Source organism: Pantherophis guttatus, chromosome 2 (genome assembly GCF_059756535.1).
Source record: "Pantherophis guttatus breed Tessera chromosome 2, ASM5975653v1, whole genome shotgun sequence".
Taxonomy (NCBI): domain Eukaryota; kingdom Metazoa; phylum Chordata; class Lepidosauria; order Squamata; family Colubridae; genus Pantherophis; species Pantherophis guttatus.
The window spans coordinates 220056323-220069407 of record NC_142064.1 but is presented as its reverse complement, the minus strand read 5'-3'; the positions used below and the strand labels follow the sequence as shown (position 1 = coordinate 220069407).

General features: G+C 34.8%; 1 protein-coding gene across 3 annotated transcripts in view; it reads right to left on the bottom strand.

Moving 5' to 3' along the window:
* The window catches only part of CACNA2D3 (calcium voltage-gated channel auxiliary subunit alpha2delta 3), a 563616-nt gene that overhangs the window by 56149 nt on the left and 494382 nt on the right, over window positions 1-13085 (bottom strand). The gene's annotated exons all lie outside the window — the stretch shown is intronic.

The window sequence follows — 13085 nt, the reverse complement described above, 5'->3', positions numbered from 1 at the left end:
TTCCTTTTTATAATCTGCATTCATTTATGGCCCTTCAACATTTTTTAAAGATTAGGGCAGTTGTATTTGTAATTAATTGCAGGTGTGCCAGGTAAGGTTCCTTTGACATTAACTTCAGAAGTTAAATGATAATCACCAGATCCCAGAAAAGCTCCTGATTTTGAAATTGCTTTTTACAGTATTTCACTGAAGCATTAAGAACAGAGAAGCATAAGGCCTCGTCCTGAGAGCTGTTAGAGGGGGTGGCACCTGCTAAACTTCAATCATTTGAAGTCATCAACAAAAATGCAGTATGTTGTGTGTTACTACAGTGAATGTTTTTGCCTTCTTTTTCAAATGCTATTAATTTGGTATATTTGTACAAAGAAAAAAGGACCATGTTTCCATAAATGGAGATCCAATCTCTTTCTGGATTAAGTAGAAAGATGTAAAAAAAGAGTGTTTTAAATTCAGATAATGAACACTGGGAACTCTGATGCCAAGAAAACATGTCCCTTGCTTCTCTGTTGCAGGGGTTTAAAGAGAGCTTCCCTAAAACCCACCTTGGTTTTTTGCACTTTCACCATTCACTGGAGTGTATCATATAATTATAATAGTACCAATTTATGAATTCATACTTTCATAAGCTTTCCACAATATTTGTACATTCTAGCATACATTTTAGCCTCTTGGTTTATAATTAAACATATACCTTTATTTCCATAAACAGATTCTATTTTATCTTTCAGTTTTTCTTTGATTCTTGATGTGATTTAGAGTCACATCATAACTATTTTTCTTTCATTTCATTTATTAATTCATGCTTATTCCCTTTTTTGATATTGCAATCTTCTTTATAGGATCATACTGTAGAATGTAAGGGTTGGAAGAGAATATGGAGATCATTAATCCAGCTCTCTACCTGGTGCAGGTACCACTACTATGACATGTCTGCAAAATGGTCATTTAATCTTTGTTTAAACATTTTGGACTAATCTTTCATAAGCAGTTGGTTCCACAGTTGAATATTTTACCTGATGTTCTACTGAAATTTACAGATTTGTCAATTAATCCCATTATTAGCTTTCTAGAATTCTGGTGAATCTTTTGGCCTTAGTGTTTCAAAAATTTGGAAAGCCCTTAACATGATTCTGCTGGTGGGTACTGTCTCACCAGCAGAATCATTATATATTATAAATGAATATTTACATATTCATTTATAATTCAATGTACACAAAAACAAAAGCCAATTTCATATGATTGCTGAAAGTATGCTCATTTTGGAGACTGCAGTCACAGATATCCATTGCCCTTGCTCCTTGAAAATGAGCTCCACTGCACAAACAATCACACTGTGTAATGATTGGAAGGCCATTGAACTGTGTGGTTGCCATGTTCCTATCACATTTTGCAAGTTGCTTTCTCTTTCATGTCACCGCCAATCACAATTCTAAAGATGACAGATCAGTGAAAAATGGTGAAAATCCATTTTAAGCTTCAAGTGGTGTGTGTAGGGTCACATATTTAGAATATTTTCTTTAAAATTTCCAGTGTTGGAGCATTCACAACATCTGGAGGCAAGTTGTTCCACTGATTGATTGTTCTACCTGTCAGGAAATTTCTTCTTAGTTCTAGGTTGCTTCTTTCCTTGATCAGTTTCCATCCACTGCTTTCTTGTATTTTTGTTCATTTATTTTCTTTGGTAATGCAAACAGGAAGAATAGTTGTTGTCGGGTGTTGGTGATCACTGACATGTCATCTAAAATATTGTGACATGTCACCTTTGACATGTGTGGCATAGTTTTGTCATCATTATTTTAGAAGCACAAATCAGCTACATCTTCTACAAATCAGTTCTTCAAATATGATTAATTAATCCACCTCCACAAAAAGCAAGATTCTTCCCAGAAGTTTCAGTGAAACTTCCCAAGTTTCACTGAAAGAGAACAGTTAAGATTTTAGAAATCTTACCAAGAGATTGTTTTTCCTACATTATTGGATACCTTCACAGCCCAGAGATCGGCATTGCACTGTTTTCTAGACTGCTTTATTCTCTCTTTGTAGGACTGATCACCATCACTTGGTTTAAATTCAGTGTAGAGGTTGAAATCCTTCCCTTTGTATAGTTTTCTTCCCAGTCCCTGGGGGTTATAGCAGCAATTTTTTTTTAATGCAGCTTCATTTAAAAAAAAAATAATCAATGGGAAAATTCTAGAATCTATTCTGAAGCTCCAAAGAAGAGGGGTTTTATTTTATAGGTATGGTCCTCCTCCCCAACCTCCACAAATATTTCCTGTATTTGAACCAACTGTTCATCATCATCTTTAATACAATGGAGGGTGGGCAGGATCTTTCACTTTGTTCACTAGGAGGGCAATCAGTCTGCACTTGTAACGCATATGTAAAGCATATGTAACTCATAACATCTTCTAGGAAGAAAACAAAAGTGGCATATATTCTTTACAAGAGAAGTTCTTTTCATCCCTATGTTCCGTAAAGAAAGCAATGCTACTTTCCTCTGCAAAACCTCTATTTGGTCTCCCTATTCACTTGCTTGATGAGCTTGTTCTGTGGAGCGTGATTCCTAAAGCTTTTTTGAAACTGCTTGCACTGACTCAGTAAGAAGCAATCTGTAATGTCTCTTAAGATTCAAAAAGACCAGAAACCAATTACAAATAAAATGAGATTAGGAGGGAATCTAGTAATTCCTATCTTTTCCTATCTTTAATTGAGTCAAAGATTTGATCTTGCTTGCTGATCCTCATGTAAATAACTTTCCAGTGCTCCATTGCTTGCGTATCATAAAAGTACAAAATTGATATATACAGAATTTTATTTTCTGACTGCAGAGTTGCTGTATTTAAAGACACAGTATAGCAGAGAAAGTACATAATAATATAGTAAAATCATATTCTTGAGTTCTAATTGTTGGTTTTTGAAATGGACCTATTTCAGACTGTGGTTACTGGTTGTGGCAATAAAATCATCAAATCAACATTTCAACAGTGTTTCTCTATTCCTCCCTTCTTAAAGTATATGGACAATGGCCTGTCTGTTTAATAAACGCAATATATTTGATGATAGACTGTTTTGTTTAAGGGATATTAACTGAGGCCACTATTTCCTAACAGCCTTACCAGGAAAAAAAAAACACATCTGCAGCAATGCTTTTATTCCAACAGACCTTCAAAAAATAATCCTCACTTTCATCCCTTTTAATCACCAAAGAACAGGAACCATCAACGCTGCCATTTCTTATCTAACAAAGCCTGCACTTACTACTCTTACAACAATACTGTAATCTCCTTTACTAATTGACAAAACCCATCTTTCTTTAGTACAATTTTTGCAGGCATGCTGCATCTGGAGTTCTTAAAAATGCCTACCCATTGGAAAAGCCAGGATGGAACCAGGGTGGTCCACAGACAGAGGCATAGAAAATCTGCTGAAATATAGATGTGTGGCTTAGAAAGATGCATTCACTTCAAAAAATCAGGAATCTGAAATACATAATCACTTATAACCCAAATACCCCCAAGCACACACCCAAACACAAACTTCTGAATCTCACTTCTCTTACCCATGGATTTTGCACCAAAAAAAAAGGAAAGGAGTTGATTGACTGAAGCATCCAGAATAGAACAATCAAGGAACTCCGTTTCTACATATTTTTTGAAGGCTAGAATGAGTAAATTATCAGAGTTATGCCACCACCATTACCTCTGAAAACCATAACGTATCATGTAAGCATATAGTATATAGAGCAGAACTTTTCAAGATAGACCATTGGAGCTGGGTAACTAATAAATTCAAATACATACATACATAGATGTTAATTACATGTTAAGTAATTAAGTTATTTTATTTATTTATTATTTATTAGTTTGATTTATATGCCGCCCTTCTCCGGACGCTCAGGGCATCTTACAATGCTTTTAAGCAATAGCCTTCCTACTTTTGTATATATCTGCTTAGTAGGGCTTTTGCCCCCCCCCCCCAAGCGGTATATTATACAAAGTCAGCTTATTGCCCCCACAAACCGGGTCCTCATTTTACCTACGTCGGAAGGATGGAAGGCTGAGTCAACCTTGAGCCTGATGAGAATTGAATTCACAGTAATTGCAGGCAGCTGGCAGCTAAATACTACTTTAAAAGTAGTTTAGTCCACTGCACCACCAGGCTCCTAGTATAGTTATACTATAAATCTTTAAGTAATTGAAACTTTATGTAATTGAAACCTTTAAAGCAGGGCTGTCAAACTCGCAGCCCGCGGGCTGGATGTGTCATGTGCTAGCCACGCCCACGCCCAATTTAGTGAAGGGGAAAAAAGTTGTGATACATCATGTGACGATGCCGTGATGATGCGAATTTGGCACCCCTGCTTTAAAGGCTTCACTGCAGTGGTGGAATTAACTTTTTTTTATTACCGGTTCTGTGGGCATGGCTTGGTGGGTGTGGTGTAGTGTGGCTTGGTGGGTGTGGCAGGGGAAGGATACTGCAAAATCCCCATTTCCTCCCCACTCCTGGGGAAGGATATTGCAAAATCTCCATTCCCACCCCACTCTGGGGCCAGCAGGAGGTGGTATTTGCTGGTTCTCTGAACTACTCAAAATTTCCACTACCGGTTCTCCAGAAATTCCACAAATTCTCCTGCTGAATTTCACCCCTGCTTCACTGACATCTATAAAATGTTCTTTAAGAACAGCTATTCTGGGATTCACTGCCACTGAAATTATGGAAACTCAATGCTAAATTATCAGTCCTAATTATCTTCAACAATTATATAGATAAAAGTTACTTTTATAAATAAATGGAATACTTAGAAATACATGTTATTCCCACAAGCTGCAACACTTATTTTAATGGTTATATCAAATGCTGTGCAAACTTTGTGAAGGATTTTTTTTTCCCAAAAAATCTTGGGCAACTTTTAGGGCTGGCTTATATAAACTGCTAAACCATAATTTGGTTTGCTTGATTTTGGCTTAATGTGATGCATGAATCTCTCTTCTGTGTCTATGCAGCCAAATGTAGACTGTTTCCGTACTGTCTATATTTAATGTAGATATAGTTCAATACTATTTATTATTTTTATTTTCTTAAAATATTCATATATCTCTGTTCTTCCAATAGATCCCAGAATGTTAACCAGTTAATATATCATAAACAACAAACAATACCAAAAAAACCCCAAATCAAAACAAAAAAAACCCCTGCAGCGTGCATAATAAAATGAGGCAGTGATCTAAAGTATACAGCAACTCAAGGCACTTCTGAAATGCAAACAACTGTCCTTTAGGGTTTAATGTTCTATTACAGAGGAGTCCTGACCATGATGTTTATAATAGAATCCAATATAATTCGTTATCCTTGAGATCATGAACAAGATTAGACAGCAGAAAATTCTTGCAATTGTTAGGCATCCATAAATCATGTTGTGACTATTTTAATCTATAGCAGGTTTTTTTCCCCCCAAATGAACAAAACTTCCTTTTTCCACTAAAAATTTATTTATTCCCATTTATGTTCAAGCAAAATAAAGAATCCATTTAATAAGAATTTTAAAAATGTGAGAACTTTTTTTGGGGGGGTGGGGAAACTCCATATGGGGAAATGATAATATTACAGGTTTCAGTTAAAATTAAAACAATTTGAGCAGAACCCTATGCATCATCCTCACCCCAAGGGCAAGTAACATCAGCGCTTGTCTTTCAAAATTAACAAAATGAGCAAGCAAAAAACTATAAACATACCCAGACAAAATCAGATTCTTTGCAACTCACACTCTAGTCTGGATATTTTCTTCCACCTGGCACAAACTCTAAGGTATTTTTATTATGTGTTCGTTTTCTTTGACATAATTCTCAGACCTCTTTTAAGACTTCAGCCTTCTCAAAGTATGCAATCTAAAACAATCAACAGGTGGTATAAAATCATACAACAGCTCTTGAAAAATGAAAGCAATACAGTTAAAATAAAATACAATTTCAATGATCAGATAGCTGCAAATATCATAGAAGACTTTTCATCAAAAGTCAAGTAATGAGAAATATTTTTTAAAAAATATTACGGTAATCCAAGCATACTAGAATGGGCCATATCTGACATTTTCACTGGTGTAACATTATGGACATGACTATGCTTAAAGAGCAGCCTATTTAACAGCACTCTGCCATTTTCATAAACAGCATGTAGGTTTGTAGTAGATTTTATAAATAAACGTGGCCAATTTTGGAAATATCCAGCAGTAAAATCAGTATAATTCCTACTCAACTGAGTGTTCCAAAGATTTAATACTTCTGACAACAGCACAACTGTGGTATGTGTGGTGAATAACAAGGGTTCACTTACACATACCTTGTTTCCCTCTCCATCTTCATATGTGGGTAGAAAAATGGTTTATACAGTCTAAAGAAATCTGCTTGCAGTTAAGAAAAAAATCCCAAACGTTTTATATGATATTATAGTAGATCTAAAAAATACACAATTGCTTAGTACACCAGTTGATAAAAAGGGAGGGTTTTCCCTTTGGCAAGTATTTGAAAAGAAAAGCATGATATATGATAGATATAGATAAATATAAATGATACAGATATAGAAATATCTCTAGAAACAACCAGTCATCAGTTAGCAGAAATATCCAACATATCATTCATGTTGAACAGTATCACACAGAAATTGTTCAACAGATTCATACGTTAATGTCCTGAGAAATGCCACATAGAGTAGTAACACAGATATTGAATTTTCTATCTGGTTATCAAATTTATATATACTGTTGATTAAACCATTATAGATTGCTAAAGCCAACTACTACGTAGTGGACTCAGTTACATATGTTAAATAAGTATGGATTAGATTTTTTTGCGGAGGATTCTGGATAGCAGCTCTGATTATGTTTTGCCAATGATTGTACTAACCAGGTTAATGGGAACCGTGGTTTCATCATATCTGATGTATCATAGAACAGAGAACAATAGAAAAGACACAGAAAAGAACTTTGGAGGTCTTCTAGTAGAACCCCCTGCTCAAGCAGGAGACCCTATACCATTTTGGACAAATAGTTGTCTAATCTCTTATTGAAAACCTACAGTGATGGAGCACCCATAACTTCTCAAGGTAAGCCATTCCACTTATTAATTGTTCTCACTGACCACATGTTATAAAGCTCTACTATAGAAACTGCCCACTGCCCATTTACAAAAAAGGGAATACATTTGTGAAATAGCCATTTAGAACATGTTTGCTAGAGAAAAAGGAATAAATATTGCAATGGTAGACTTCAACGGCATGTTTTGGAAAATTAAAGAATGAGTTAAGAAGAAAAAGAACTTTCAAGAAAACCTGAAAAGTCAGCTTAGTGATATTCATTTACACAATGAGGGACATCTTCTGAAAATTTGCTACACTTCCCCTCTCTTTTATATTAAAGTACTCTAAATACCCTACATAAATTCTTTTACTTCTTGTCAATTTCTCAACCCTACATTTCACTTTCCTGCATCCTATGAGTGCTCTATTCTGTCTATTTCTTACTAAAAACCAATATGATTGTTGAAGTCTCTAATAAAATGATAGTTTTTAAGGTGAAATGCTTCAAAACAAGTCATTATTTTCATAGTAATAAAACATAATATATAGGATAAATAATTTCATAATCATATCCTAATATTTATCAAAAAATAAATAAATACATGTAGGAAGCGCTATAAATTAGAGTACCCTGGTAGCCACTAAGCTGAAAAAACAAACAAACAAACAAACAAATATGAATAATGAAAAGTCAAAGCTGGAGTCTCCTTTGATGTAAATTGGGTGATCTATCATGTCTAAAAATGAAATTAAGTTAAATGCATAGCTTTTAAGAAGAGACCAGAAATGATCTAAATAAACAACATGTAAATCCTATATTTAATCTCAGACATGTTTTTCTAATTCTCCTTTTTCTTGATCCCTTTTGTTGCTATTACTTTTATGTCAAGTTTCATCTGTTTCCATTTATGGTAACAACTATATGAACTTACTAATTAACTTTAATCATGCTTATCTCCCTAGCTTTTTTCCGTATCTACAAAGATGTACATTGCGCACAGTGCTCTATGCAAGCTGGGAATTGATTGATTGAAGCCTTTGTGGCTGCCATCACGAAACAGGCAGACACATGAAATTTGATTTAAAGACTCTTGGCTACTTCTTTATTTAACTTGCAATTAAATGTAAGCTTAACCAGCCTTCTTAGATCCCTAGAATAGCACTAGACTTATAAGGCCCCCTTTCCGCAAACCAAAATACTGTTTCACAGGATAGATGGAGTGCAGAAAGCAATTCCTAGACCTGGGCCAGGTTGCCAAAACATTTTATTCTCCACCTTAAAAGACTTCTGTCTCTTCTTGTCCTACAGTGAAGCCCACACATCATAACTACCATGCCAATAAATTACTTTTTGCAAGACTGGTGCTTACGTTAAAAAGTAAATAAAGTCAAGCTGATTCTCTGATGGAATTCAGAATGTAAGCAAAAGATAAGGTGCATTAAACCATGGTACGTCCAGCATAGAATACCTTTGCCTAACATTGGAAAGATCAAATGACCCTGGACCTAATTTTCCTCCTAGTAGCTTTTGAAGGGACGAACATATTCTTTTATGTATCAGTAGCCTTTGAGGAAATCTGAGACAATGTCAGAGACAAGAATCAAAGTTTTGAACCAGATTCAATATAATATAATACGATATCCTGTGAACCCTCTGGCAGCAATGGTTTTTTTCCCCCTTACAAATCACCATCTTCAATTTCAGTCAGCAGGCAAAAGAAACTGGCATGCTACACACTTATATATAACTGAGCATTTACTGAAAATTACCTATACTAGAACAGCAATACAAAATTCAGATCAAAATCTATGAGAAATAGATGTTTTGCAGATCTATAGATCTAACTATTGTTTCTAGAAAAGCCATTTAGAGATGCTTTTAATGAACTGGGCTTAACACTTTTCCTGCCTACTGTTACTCAATTTCAAGTCATTCACAAAATTTCCTTTCTGCTATTAGTTTCCAAACCTCAAGCTGTGTATGGAAACCAGCAAAGAAAAATGTAATTTGGAGAAGCAATTTGAAATGAAGAATTGAAAGATATATTAAAAGCTATCTGCCAACAGTACCACATTACTTTCTTACTCCAATCAGCTTTTCTTGGAAAGAGGATACAAATTAGCCAATTTTGATTTCTGTTGCAAATATTATTGTTAAATATCTTGGATCTTCTTCATATCTGAATTTAGTCAGTGTTTTGTCACAAAACATCAATTCCCTTACTTCACTCAGCAGTATTCTTTTTTTTTAAAAAAAATATTTTTTGGCAAACTATCTATATTTCCTCATGGAATCTGCAAGATACCAAAGAGAAATTAAGAAGACTGATCACCAAAGTTTTAAATCTGAAATCTCAATTACAGTTATATAATATGGCTTCTCAGTTTTAACTCTTATCTTTCTAGCATCTGAGAAAAACTGAGTAATAGTCTTATCTTTGAACATGTCAGGATTGACAGCTAGATCATAAAAATTAAAAAAAAGTGCTGACATTAATCTTGAGATATTTCATAATATTTTATTGTATAATCATATATTATTATGTTTTGTTTTGTGCCTTTGAATCAGTGTTGACTCTGAAGGTTTTTGGAAATGGCTTGCCGTTACCTTCTTCCTAGGGCTGAGAGAAAGAGTGAGAGACCCAAGGTCACCCACCTGGCTTTGTGCCTAAGGGCGGAGGGGGAAACTAGAATCCACAGAATTCCAATTTGCAGCCTAAACACTGCACCAAACTGGCTGTCTTTTATTAGGAATAAGGTACGAATATACAGATGGCTCTCAAAGTAATTCTTTATTGCATAATCAACCAGAGCAGGTCCTTCGCATGTGTCAGGCTACTTTCAAAGGGATTTATCCATTTGTTCCTGTTGATGCCTGTCTTCTTACTCTTTGTTTATTATTAATAGACAGGGTGGGAGGGGGAAAAAAGGGAAAGTACAAAGTAGAGGAGAATCTTCTTGCCAAATCCCTCAAGAGGAATGTGAAAATAGTCACACATGCCAGAACACTAACTTGACAATTCAAATCATATGTTGCCAAAAGATAGACCGAGCATGAATGTTTGACTAAGACAGAAATGAAAAGCTCTGAAGGATAAAAATTTCTTCTACCACATCATGAAGCATATTAAACAAGGCCCGTGTTGTTGTTGGAAATGAACCTCACACAGTGCTTAACTTTTCGGTGACCTTTCCCTGTGAACATCTTCTCAATTTGTTAATGCTAAAAATAACACAATTGTAGCTGTTGAGGATTACCTAACTATAAGAGGCAGTCGGGAGGCACGCTTTACAAATTCTGTCCTCTGACGTGCATAAGAACTGCACCATCTTGAGAACAGCACCTGGCTAGCAAGCCTCCTTTTTAAAGACAATGGTTATAAAAATAATGTGTCAACTAATCCAATATGTGAGCCAAAGGAAATATTTACTGAAGTCCATGGAGAATTATGAGCTGAGAAAAACCATAAATGCCACAGCAGGAAGCAATAATTTCTATATTACCATTCCACAAGGTCAGGAATCACGGGTACAGCCTGGTGTCAGTCATCGTGAAACAAAGGCACTGCCTAAGTCATGAATGTGAAGAATTTTACTTGTAAGAATTCATGCAATGTAGCAAAGTCTCAGATCTCCTTCATGGCTTTTCAAAAATATAGAAGTATTTGAGCCCACACTTTTGTCCAAAGTAGACTTAGGCTTGTACTTCAAGTCTCATTAACCACAATGCTGCCCAAAAATTGATAGAGCAATGATTTGCAAAGACATGTTCTGTAGTCGGTTGGGCACATGGCAATAAGTATTCAACTCTTCTTCATGTGTCCAATGATGTGGAAAATTCAAGTTCTTCCTTCCTACTGAGTGGCTTTCCTTGTGTCTTCTTTCATCATCTTCTAAGTTCTGTACAAAATGATGGCTGTGTCCTGAACAGAAGTGAGCAATTATTCCAAAACATGATTAAGTTAAGATTCCTACTTCTCATTTTGGATCTGAAATGCCTCTCTTTATATTAATATTCTCTGTATTTCAATTGTTCTACTATCTGCTATTGATAAATTATTAATAACTGCTTTATTCCCATCAATATTTGTTGATTTATTTCTATTATTTGTCATAAAACATCACCTTAAATGGTAAAGAGACCTCATCATTGTTATCACTGCCAAAGCATTCGCAGAAAATTCTGCTGAAATTTTCATGCTTGAGTTTCATGAGCTGATAACCACTTATTATGTGTACTTATTTGAGAAAGCTCCAACCAACAGGACTAGAAATCAGAGAATGCCAACATCAGCAATTCTGTTCATGACCTTGAAGTGTATACCCATTTGGGGTTTTCAAGCAGTCCTGAAGAACCCACATAACCAATCTAAATTCACAGGATGCCTTTGTACAAGAGTTTTAGCCAGTCTTCTGTCTTCACAATATATCAGTCATCAAGACCATTATGAGCTGAAACTAAGCAATGCTGAAATAGCAGCACAAACAAGGGAAAAGGGTAGCCACTTAGTGCAATGTCACATCCTTGTTCAAATTAGTTTTCCTCAGCCAAAATTAGCTACAACACAACAAAAAATTTATGTCCTTGGGATGTAGGTCTCAGTAGCTTTTTGAAAAGGAAGATCTGCAGCAGAAAACCATGAGAAAAGTCTTTTTCTGAAGAAAGTGAATTCACCACAACTAACATTAGCAACTTTGCCAAATACAATGCATGGTATTATGGCTAGCTGTTGTGTTTTCCTATTTATTTTGTTTTCTGAAAATGGTTGGCCCACTAGAAAACATATATGAAGATATATAATGAACACACATGCAATACAATGAAATGTAGAAAAATGCATTTTTAAAGAAAATAAACCTATATATTTATAGGGAACAAAAGAAATTTAAGGTTTAAAAATAAAGATTGATTTTTTTTTCTGTATGTCATAATATTGTAAAAAATGAGAAGCTGAAGGAATGTTTCTGTCTGTCTGTCTCTCTGTGTGTGTCCCTGTTGAATCCTGGCAAGTTTTGTTGGCAATATTTTCAGAACTGATTTGCCTCTGACTCCTTCCTACAGCTGAGAGTACAGCTGACAGAGAATGACTGGCCCACAGTCACTCAGCTGGCTTTGTGTCTAAATCAGGACTAGAACTCATGATTTCCCAGTTTTTAACATGGTGCCTTAACCATTTCACCAAACTGGCCCTCAATGTTTCTATATAGTATACATGTAATAACATGTAAAGGCTTGGGGTAGTTCATATTATACTGATCTCTCTTTCTTATTTGGCTTTTGTTCAGTATAGTTCGCTATAATAATTATTATATATTAAGTTCTCCTTTTTGATAAATTCTGTATTTCAATTTTAAAGGGAATATAACCCGTAATCTTAGAGAATTAAAACACATTTAAATAAATAGTTTCCTGATTTATTTTACTCTTGACAACCACATTAGTGATATCTATGGCCAATAATCATTCTCAGCTATTAATCTCCAAGTTTTCAAACGCTGTCAGTAGAAATAAATATCAGTATAAATTTAAAAAGAGCTGTGTAAAAAAGACTAACTTGCATCAAATAAAAGGAATTGTATTTATTAAAAATTGACTGTATTACTAAAGGTTGTGTAGAAAAATATATATTGGGTAGTTGAATAGGAAAAAAGTATCATTTTTTAAAAGATCTGACAAGATGTATTGAAAAACAGGTAAATGGTGCTTTTCTGTATTTTGCTCAAAATTGGAATGAGATGGAATAATCTGTAAGAACATGTTACACACAAATGGACTAGTTTTTAATGGATTACACATCCCTTGTTCAATTTATAGTTCTCCTTAGGTCCAGAAGCATTTTTCTTATTCTCAGACAATAAATTGTTGATACACAGATCTTTTGTCAAAGCTGGCAAAAGTAACCAACAATCACCTCCAGGATTACACAAGGAACATAAATTCCTCAGATTGCTTTGCTTGGAAATGTAATAAAAGAGGGGTTATAAAATATAGCCAACCACTCCTTTCTACAAAA